This window comes from Aplysia californica, unplaced genomic scaffold, assembly GCF_000002075.1.
Source record: "Aplysia californica isolate F4 #8 unplaced genomic scaffold, AplCal3.0 scaffold00539, whole genome shotgun sequence".
Lineage (NCBI taxonomy): Eukaryota > Metazoa > Mollusca > Gastropoda > Aplysiida > Aplysiidae > Aplysia > Aplysia californica.
Genome location: NW_004797809.1, coordinates 351,381 through 362,236, shown reverse-complemented (window position 1 = coordinate 362,236; position 10,856 = coordinate 351,381). Strand labels below are relative to the sequence as shown.

General features: G+C 42.7%; 1 protein-coding gene across 1 annotated transcript in view; it reads right to left on the bottom strand.

Annotated features, from left to right (window-relative positions):
- LOC101846086 overlaps window positions 1-10,856 on the bottom strand; it is a 68,985-nt gene that overhangs the window by 32,120 nt on the left and 26,009 nt on the right. Inside the window, exon 2 of the mRNA XM_013087062.2 lies at window positions 9,634-9,859. The gene's annotated coding sequence lies outside the window, so the exon portion shown is untranslated. The remainder of the gene's footprint in view (window positions 1-9,633; window positions 9,860-10,856) is intronic.

Below are 10,856 nucleotides of genomic sequence, written 5' to 3'. Positions count from 1 at the left end.
CAAACAAGCAAGCAGTCCCCCCCTCCAAGTAGTAAACCTAACTCGAACAAACCAACAAGCTACAGCCTGATAACGGCTGGGAAAACACTCCAGCCTCTTTCCTTTCACTTCAACTGTGACCGAACTTAAAGAACTTTGAGGCGGACGAGACGTCGTCAGATTTCTAACTTCTATGAATAAACGGTGGCCAAAGAACTTTGAACCATGGTGCGACAAAAACCTTCTAATCACGGAGGGAAACGATGATGGCCCCGTTACTAGGCCTAGAAAAGAAAATGCTGATACCATCATGACAGCGAGAAAGAGGAGTTGCTTTTATGACTTGTAGATTTCGTTTGGGGTCCGCTTGACAGTTCTTGGGTCTTTTTTATTGTTGTTTCGTGGGGTCTGCGAGTTCGCTTGTCAGGAGTTCATTGCCCCTCCCCCTTTTTTTGGTGCTTTTCTTTCGTGTGTGCCTTTTCTTTTCCCTTAACGGCACTTTCGAAGAGGTCAGAGGAAAGCCTGTCTAAGAGAACCGCTTGTCTCATCGACAATGGTAGGTAGTCTTGACCATGTTTTATTGTAGACCTCCTTAAAAGGGTAATTTACCCTTCCTATAATTTGGGGGGAGTAAAAAAGTAGAGCACTGACACTAGAAGACAAGGTGATTCACAATCTCTTTGGAGCTACCTATCCTTTTAATTTCCGATGTTTGTTTGTTTGACTAAAGAGAATCACACTGACACAAAATGGTCATAATTTAGTGCTGGTAAAAAGTAAGACAGACAGACAGGCAGAAACAACGGACAGAAAATAAAAAAAGTAGGACCTGCCAGTGGCACCCTTCAACCAGCCGTCAAAATTTCCGATCCCATGCCCAAAAAAGCTTAGGGTCATGCAGTATAAATTACTAAAATTACCTCGTGCTTCCGACGCAAGAGATAAGGAGATGCAAGTGTTTTTACGTTTCTGTCCACACTCTTTAACATCATATAACGAGCAGGTTTTGAACCTGACCATCAGTGTCAACCTGAACTGAGGTGGTGTCGGTAGTAAAGTGGTTAGGCTACCGCACTCGCAATCGTGATGTTGCGGGTTCAGGGGTTGGAGCCTCAGCTCGGTCCGACGTTGTGTCCTTGGGAAAAGCAATTTACACGGATTCTCCAACTGGCTCGGTCCTTTCGGAGAACGACGTTAAACTCGGAGGTCCCGCCTCTTAACAGTGTTGATAGGGGCGTTAAACCTATATCATTTCACCATTAAAAAAAAAAACCCGAACTGAGATGGATACCCAGATACTCCACAAAATTCTCATTTTACTTACTTTAACTTTAAGTTTTTTAAAGCTTTTTTTTTCTTCGGCCTGTATCGGTAGTGTCGCCGGAGGTACAAGCGTCTGTCTGAAACAAGGCGAGTGGCCTGTAGGAGGGACATCTGGTGAGCTACAGATTCACTCCAGCGTCGCCTTGGTCTTCCCCTAGTTCTCCGCCAGAACATTCGATGTTATAACATATGCCCTCATAGCTGGCCACTATGGTATCGAATTCGGGTCTCCCGCGTGCGACGGCGAAGCGCTTTTCCCTTTCGTCAACCCGCAGCCACCTCCCGAATCGTCAGCCACCACCCAACCTTTGACACGGGTCAAACTTCCATCTATTTATAGGTAGTTAGATCTACCGGAACATGTATTAGGCGAAGTGATGTGCAATGATAGTCGCAATAGAGAGATTGTTTTGGTCTCTCTTTACCCATCTGCACCACTCGAATTTAATTGATGTTTTTCCCTGGACTCTGCCTTTACTTAAGTCTCGAATCTAGATCTAGTTGTAATCTAGTTGCAGGTTGCAGATTTAATAAATTGCCGACAGAGAGAGAGAGAGAGGGAGAGAAGGGGGAGGAGTAGATCTTGCGAGTAAGTTGCGAGATCTTCCGGGCAAAACAAAATGGCGACCCGCGTAGTTCGGCTCGATTCGAAAAGTGAAAGAGCCATAGCATCTTTGTAGACGATCAAATTAGCTTACTTTTGTGCTATAACGTCATTTTTTTCTTTGCTTTTGTCAATTTGATCATCCACACCGATAGAAAGAATTTCGAAATTAGGAAAAACAGGTCCTGTTTCACACTGGGTGAGAATAGCCAACGCTAGCAAGTCTCACCTGGGGTGAGAGGTCAATCGTAGGGTTTTTATTCTCACCCCGAGTGAGGATAACCAGTCCACTTCCTTACTTAAATGATTAGGTGATTAAACTTGATCTCTTATTGACAATATAAAAGTCAATTTAAGCTTCATTTCGTTAGAAAAAAATGTGTTAGGTTTGCTAACTTCTTAGACTTTGTGTTAAACAACACTTTTAACAAAACGAATCCTTACAAGCCTCGGCTTGGCCTTTGTAATCTCGAAGGTTTAGAAGTAGAAGTAGAAGAGTCTACTACTAGAGTCTAGAGTCTAGTCCAATTTATTTAATCTCTTGAATGTACATGTACTGGATAACAGAAATCTGCAACCTGCCACTAGGTTACAACTCTAGATCTAGATCTAGGTTCGAGATTTTAGTAAAGGCAGATTCCAGGGAAAAACTTCAAGAAATTCTCATGGTGATGAGTAAAGAGAGACCAAAACAATCTCAATAAATAATATATCGCGACTATCACGGCACATCACTTCACCTATACATGTTCCGGAAACTACCTATAAATAGATGGAAGTTTGACCCGTGTCAAAGGTTGGTAGGCCTATGTGGCTGACGATTCGTTAAGTGGCTGCGGGTTGACGAAAGGGAAAAGCGCGACGGCGAAGCCCCTAACCGCTACACCACAGACGCCGGTCCCCATGCCCTTGGAGAGGTACAGGGTCATACAGCATATCTAGTGTCTCTTGCAAAAAAAATGAGGAGAGAGAGATAGATAGATAGAAAGAGAGAGAGGAGAGAGAGATGAGGAGAGAGAGAGAAAGAGAGAGAGGGGAGAGAGAGAAAGAGAGAGAGAGAAAGAGAGAGAGAGGGAGAGAGAGAGAGAGAGAGAGAGAGAGAGAGAGAGAGAGAGAGAGAGAGAGAGAGAGAGAGAGAGAGAGAGAGAGAGAGAGAGAGAGAGAGGGAAGGGGACCGCGCGACATAACACATGCAGGCCTGGTACGGGGTCAACGCCCTGTTTAACATACATGTACCATAAGGTTCTTCAGGTACTAGGATATTCGGGTTTAACATCCATCTCCGATATCACCAAGCCAAGTACGCTGAAATCCCGGACAAACTCCCCCGTACAACAGTATAAAAAATAGCTTATTGGGGATTCGACCCAGGATCAATTGCTAGCTGCCAACCGAGCTTATGACAGTGCATCCTCGTGTTCAGAGCACAAGAAAATCTACAATTAGGTAAAACGAACATCGCCGACGCCGACTCTGGCCGTTTGTCCGCCAAATTACATGACACACGTTTTGCTAGGTTCGATCTGTTTAAGTTAGTATTTTTTAAAAAAAGTTTTAATAGAGGTTTTACGGCGCTTGCAACTGCATAAGGTCATAATATGAGCGCCAGAAGATTAGAGATATTACAAAAGAGTAACAAACTTTAAAAAAGAAGGGGAGATAAGAAAGATAGATGTTTGATAGGAAAGAAGCAGCAAACCACACCAGTGCACCCGCCAACCACCCACAAGTAAGAATTTTACGGCACTTGCAACACAATAAGGTCATGTCGCAAGTGTCGAAGATTAGAATTTTACAAGAAAGTAACAAACACAAAAAATGAAGGACGACAGATGTTTAACAAGAAAGTAGGAGCAAACTACATTAAAACACCAGCCAACCACCCACTGAAACAAGTTGGTTGCCAGAAATTAGGTTACTCAACTCAAGACCGTCATCTAAACCGGTGACACATAACTAATAAACACGTTGAGCGATTTTGGTCGCAAGTGAGAAAGAAATTACGCACACCCCCACCCTTCCCACGCAAACACACACACACACACACACACACACACACACACACACACACACACACACACACACACACACAATTTATGGAACATCAATGTTCATGTACGTTTCAAGAAGACGTCGATGGTAATTATCGTATATTTTGCCTGACTTTGAGGCACTCGATCGTCCTCGTTGTTGGTTCGCGAACCCAGGGTCAGGAAAACTAATAGTAAAGGGCGTACACGTAATTATGGAAAGAAGGGCCAAAATAGTTTCGCTTAAATGACCCACCACCCCCCAAAAAACAAAAAAAACCCAAAACAACAACAACAAAACAACCCAACCAACAAACAAACAAACCCCAATCAAAATAATATATTTAAAATAAAATAAATACACACTTTTTAACATAAAAAAAAAAACAACAACCAATAAATAAAGATAAAAAAATTACACAAAAATAAAAATATATAAATGAATGAATAAATAAATACAAATAAATAAATACATAAAAAAAAACAACAACAACGAGACAATTCCGGTATTAATTGACTTGAAACAGAATCTTCCTTGGCGCATACATATTTCGCACGGCAGTCAACAAAATTTCCTTTGATTAATTTCAAGTATCTGAATTACGACGGCCAAAGATAGAAAGTTCACGCAAACGATGTGGTTCCATTAAAAAAGCTTTCTGTTTAAAGGTATGTGTTTTTACGCTCTCATCGTCGCAAGTTAGGCCTAGATCACTTAGGAGGAGGGCTCCTGACACTGTCTGTCAGTGCCAATCCGGGCTGAGAGGGATACGTCCAAGCAGAAAGGCCGAGAAACTCGATAAAAATTCTCCCCCATCCGGGAATGGAACTTGGGTCTGCTGTGTGCAGCAGCGAAGCATGTAACCGCCACACCGCAGACCCCAATTTATAATCTCTCTCTTAACGTAAAAAAGAAAGAGACGAGGCCACCTCTCAAAGACCACAGCGCCCAAGTTCGAACAGAGTAAAGAGAAGCACAACGACACGGTATGGGTCATGAAATGAGGGGAGGGGAGGGGAGGGCATTCCCTATAGCATCATAACTTGATTTTTTTCTCCTTTCTTATTTTGGCGGGGGGGGGGGGGGGGGTGACGTAGGGAGGGGAGCGGCGGATGTCTTTGCTCTTCCTTAATTCCTGCCGCATCCTTTACTTGTAATTCTTTCGAATAACAATATAACAGTTCGCAACATGAGAGCCACAAAAAGTTGTACTTTGTAGTGTAAACGCCTACATGTCACCAGGACAACATTGCACAAATTACGAAATATCATGGTGAAATGGTTATAAAGGTTTAACGCCCCTATCAACAGAATTAGGTTATGTAAGAGGCAGGAACTCCGAGTTTAACGTCCGTCTCCGAAAGGACCGAGCCACGCGGGACATTCGTGTAAAGTGCCTTTTCCAACGACACCACGTCGGACGGAGCTGAGGCTCGAACCCCCGAACCCGCAATGTCACGATCACGAGTCTGGTAGCCTAACTACCAGAACAACGTTACAAAAATTATGAGTAGACGGAGCAGAGCACATCGTAGCGCCCATGTTCACGAGCCACCGTAGTTCTTTTGATAAAAGTAGTCCTCTTAGTAAGTGTAGCGGCATTCGCAACACAGGTCAGAATAGTGCTGTAGACAAGAGGTGTTCCTCGCGAGTAATATGCACAGAAGAGGAGGAACATACACAGAAAAAAAGGAGGAGAGATAATATGGACAAGGCAGTTGCGAGCGCCGAAAAACTTTGACCAAACTTAAGTAAGAGTTCAGGACGACAGATGTTTGATTTTTAAGAAAAGAAGCAAACCACACCAGAGCACCCTCCAGATACCCACGTAACGTACCATCGCAAAAAAAATAGTTTACAGTACAGCAATAATACACGCAAAAGTAGTGACATCAGCAGAATATATATACAAGATTTTCCCCCAGTGCTACTAGGGCATCCTCTCAGTCTAAAAAACCCCAAAACAAACCCAGCAACAAAACAAAAACATTAAAAAAAAAATAATATATTAAAAAAAATAAATAACCACAGTGACACTGTCACGATGATAAGACATTTTAATTTTGTGGGCCAAAATACCGCCACGAGGATAATGAGCGAGCCCTGTGTCAGATAATGAATCACGGCATGATGATCAACGCCAAATAATTTACACGCATGAGACACGGGCACCGATTTTTAAAAAAAAAAAATAATTTAAATATGCCGGTCATGATGGATCTGCCGGACCAAATTGTCGACCAAAGATCTGCAAATGTTTCTAGACACTAATCGTATATGTTCATTTTACGTTCATTTTCATGGTGAAGTTCATTTTATGTTAATTTTTAAAATGATTTTGGGGGGTAGGACGAATGGGGGTGGGGATGTTCAATAGCCAAGCAGTTCGTAGGTTTTCACAAGGGAATATAGTCAAGCAAGGCTTTTAGCGCAGTATAAAAAGGTGGGCGGCCCCCCTGACTGTGTTCTTGAGCGAGACACGTCAATCTTTAGTTTCCGCATTAGTGACGGTTTAACCGCACTTGCAACACAAATCGGTAAAAATTATCAGTGACGAAAACAAGACTGTCAAAGCCAGCTCGGGCTCAGAGGGATACAACACCCAAGCAGAAAAACCGAGATATTCGATAAAAACGTTTTTCCCACTCGGGAATCAAACTCGGTTCTCCAGCGCGCGACAGCGAAGCGCCTAACGGCAACACCACAGACGTCGGAAGGATAGACTTTGTCACGCGGAAACCAAACTCATGACGCGTATCTTTTCCGAGTGCAAACAAACAAGAGCCTTACAATCAGACGCCATTACACTTTTTGTGAGGGCATCAAGTCAAGATAGCAAGTCGGCGGTATTTTAGAATTTAAAAGTTCTATCTGACATTTTGGGACGTTTTGATTAACTAAGGACCACGAAATCAGAAACCAAATATTATATTTGCTCTAACAAAATCATAAGATTATTCGTAGTCGTCATCAAGATATTATTAAAAGGAATTGCATTCGAAAAAGCGTGGCATAAAGTGAAACTCAAAATTTTCAAAACTATAAGCACTGAGCAGATAGAACTTTGTAACTCTGAGGTAGCGTAGAGGTCGTGCCGTTTTCTAAGGTGAAAGGGCATTTTATGCAACTAGAACTTAAATTCAGATCACTAATCCTCAGCGTAAGAGAATTATAGCGCATTCCATCGTGCTGAGCCTATATTTTAGTCTAAGACGCTTGTAAGCAAAGTCTTTTCACGACTTCAAACATAACGTATACCACAAAAAACCCACATGCCAGAACTTGTACGACACAGTCCCGATATCAATTCAATTATAAACCAAATCTGATCCCAAAAGGTATGAGTCAGAAAAAAAACCGGCAAAAAAACCCCAACAACCTCTCCCCCCTCCTAAAAAGAATGTGTGTGTGTACGTGAGTGTGTGTGTGTGTGTGTGTGTGTGTGTGTGTGTGTGTGTGTGTGTGTGTGTGTGTGTGTGTGTGTGCGTGTGTGAGAGAGAGAGAGAGAAAGAGAGAGAGAAAGAGAGAGAGAGAGAGAGAGAGAGAGAGAGAGAGAGAGAGAGAGAGAGAGAGAGAGGACGGGGCGGAGGGAGGGAGGAGGGTAGAGAGGATACCTTTAGTTTATACCTCGCAGTTCACACCAGTTTGAGTTCCGACATTATCGCGCTGTCTATCTACAAGGCACAAATCGTCAATGTCCGATATGCGCATACAACAAATTAGGTCAACAATTTTCAGCGTTTTTTCCCGCCTACAAAACTATGTTATGCACAACCGTTATTTACAATATATGGTACTTCATTACGTAAAAAGACCACACATTACAAAACTTGGAGCAGCGCCGGTAGACTAAAGAAATTACGGCGTACGGGGCCGGGTTAGGAGACGGGAGGGGGGGGGGGTGCTTTACAGAAAAAATCAATGTTTATGCACTTATATGGTTAGGGTCGGATATCGACGACTTAGGTGTTAGGTTAACCATTAGAATTTAAGCATTAGGCGAAAAATATAGAAGATGGAGAGAGAGAGACACACACACACACGCAGAGGGAGAGAGAGAGAGAGAGAGAGAGAGAGAGAGAGAGAGAGAGAGAGAGAGAGAGAGAGAGAGAGAGAGAGAGAGAGAAAGGGAGAGATAGATAGCAAACAAAAGAGCAAAATTAAAGACTGGAGAGAGCTAGTGGTTGGGGGTTTACGCCCCAACCCACACAATTTAGACCAGTGCTAGCCAGCCTGGGCAACACGGCCCACTTGACAGCGACATTTGGCAATGTTGGTGTTCATTTTGTTTGAGCTTTAGTAAGAGTTTTACGGCACTTTGTACACAATAAGGTGAGAGAAAGAGAGAGAGAGAGAGAGAGAGAGAGAGAGAGAGAGAGAGAGAGAGAGAGATCAAAGAGACTGAAGAGAGCAGGTGGTTAATGTTTTATGTTTTAGTAGAGGTATTACGGCGCTCGCAACTGCATAAGGTCATATGAATGCCGAAGGTTAGAGGTGAAACAAGAGGGTAACGAAAAAAAAAAAAAGAAAAAAGAGAAAGGGGAGATAAAGACGATAGACGTTTGAAAGGAAAGAAGGAGCAAACCACACTAAAGCACCCGCCAACCACCCACGTATCATTATCCGTCCCGCTTGCAAATACATGTACATGACGTGTACATATAGGTGGGTGGTACGACGACACACACTTTAGCCTCTTGAAGTGGCTCGTTTGCTTGGTTTGTTTGTTTGTTTTTGCTCCAGGCAAGAGTTTTAGTTTTAGTAGAGGTTTTACGGCGCTCGCAATTAAATTATTGCATACGGTCATACGAGTGCCAGAAGATTAGAACTGTTACAAGAGAGTAAAACACAGAAAAAAGAAGAAGGGGAGACAAGGACGATAAATGTTTGAAAGGAAAGAAGAAGCAAACCACACCACAGCACCCACCAACCACCCACAAGAAAAGCACACGGCTACAATAATAGCCAATTAGTGCTGGATGTAAGACGCTCAGACAGAAACGACAAAGGAAAAATAAAGAAATTGTCACCAAGATTAGGAGGGGGGGGGGGTCTACCAACCACCCACCCAGAATAAACACACACAAACAAGCAAACACATAAAACAATTATTAATGAGAAATTAAAAAGACACGGCAAAAGACCACAACGGAAGAGCACAATGATGATGATGATGATGATGATGATGATGATGATAATGATAATGATGATGATGATGATGATGATTGATGGTGATGAGGAATCAATTTCTTTATAATTAGCCTCTTGGCCTGACTCGCTCTGAATTACTTCCGTCTAGCCTGTAACCACACGTAATCTTGAGACCCTCTTTGTTAGGCCCATTTCCTTACTAGTATACAGCGCCCATTTAGTATTTCTCTCAGTCGCTCCTGGGGAAGCCCAAGAGGCGAAACGTTGAGCTGTGTCTATCAAACAAATGTCAAACATTTTATATTGTTATGTTATTTTTTTTCTGAAATTCAAACAAGACTCTCCCTCCTACTCTGCATTCCACAAACAAAGATGACGACGATGATGATGATGATGATGATAAAGATGATGATAAAGATGATGATGATGATGATGATGATGATGATGATGATGATGATGATGATGAAGAAGATGAAGATGATGATGATGATGAAGATGATGATGATGATGATGATGATGATGACGACAACATTATATCAACATACCTTTCATCTCAGGACGGAAAACTCCAGCAAAAGATGACGATGTGAAACCGGGTTAACCCGGCCTGTTAAGAGGAGAGGCGAGGCCCCAAGGGACAGATTACCAGCGACCAGAGTTCTTTAGCACGGTGACTTCTTGCTTCTTACTAACGTCACAACCTCACCTCGCCGCTGTCGCTCGGGCTGGTTGTCCACTGGCAGGCTCAGATTCTGATGACCCGTTTGGTCCCTGCACATAAAAAAAATATTTTTTTGCTTTAGAAAGAGTTTTACGGCACTTGAAACACAATAAGGTCATATAAGTAACGAAGATTAGAGGTGTTACAAGAGAGTAACAAACACAGAAAAGGAGGAGGGATGAAAGGAGTTACAAGAGAGTAACAAACAAAAAAAAAGGAGGATGGGAGATCAGGTCGATAGATGTTTGTTGGGAAAGAAGGACCAAACCACACCAGAACACCCGCGAACCACCCACTCCGGAAAAATTTGTTTGTTTTCATAAGCGTTTGACGGCACTTGAAACACAGTAAGGTCTTACAGTATAAAGTGCCGAAGATTAGTTAGAGGTGTTGCAAGAGAATAACAAACTCAAAACAAAAGAAAATAAAAGAGAATAGACTTAGCTTAGTTTTAGTGGGTGTTTTACGGCACTTGCAACAGTTATGACATACAGTACAAGTGCGTAAGATTTGAGGCGTAACAAGGGAGTAACAAACTATAAAAAGAATTGTAAAAAGGAGGAGAGATAAGGACAATAATTGTTTGATAGGAAAGAAAGAGCAAACAACAAGTAAGCACCCACTAACCACCCATGCAGCAAGCTGACTTTTAGCATGGGATTTTCTTTTTTGAATGTAGGTGTTTTCCAGCCCCCATCAACACGATTTATAATACATGTATTTAGGACCCACCTGTCAGGGCTAACCAGGACTAATGAGGATACAACGTCCCTCGATTAAAAATTCTCCCCTACGCAAGACTCGAACTCAGGTCTTCCGCGAGCTGCAGCCACGAGCTCACTGGCTACACCACAGATGCAGGCATGCTTGATTGTGCTGCAGGTTACAAAACTGTTCGACTGTCGTTTTGTTTGAGTAAAAAGAGGTACATCGACACAACGGTGGTCATTTAGGGGACGCAAAAAGTAAGACAGAAAGGCAGAAACAACAGAGGGGAAAAGTAAAGACGTAGGACCTACCAGTAGCGCCCTCCAACCACCCGGAGAG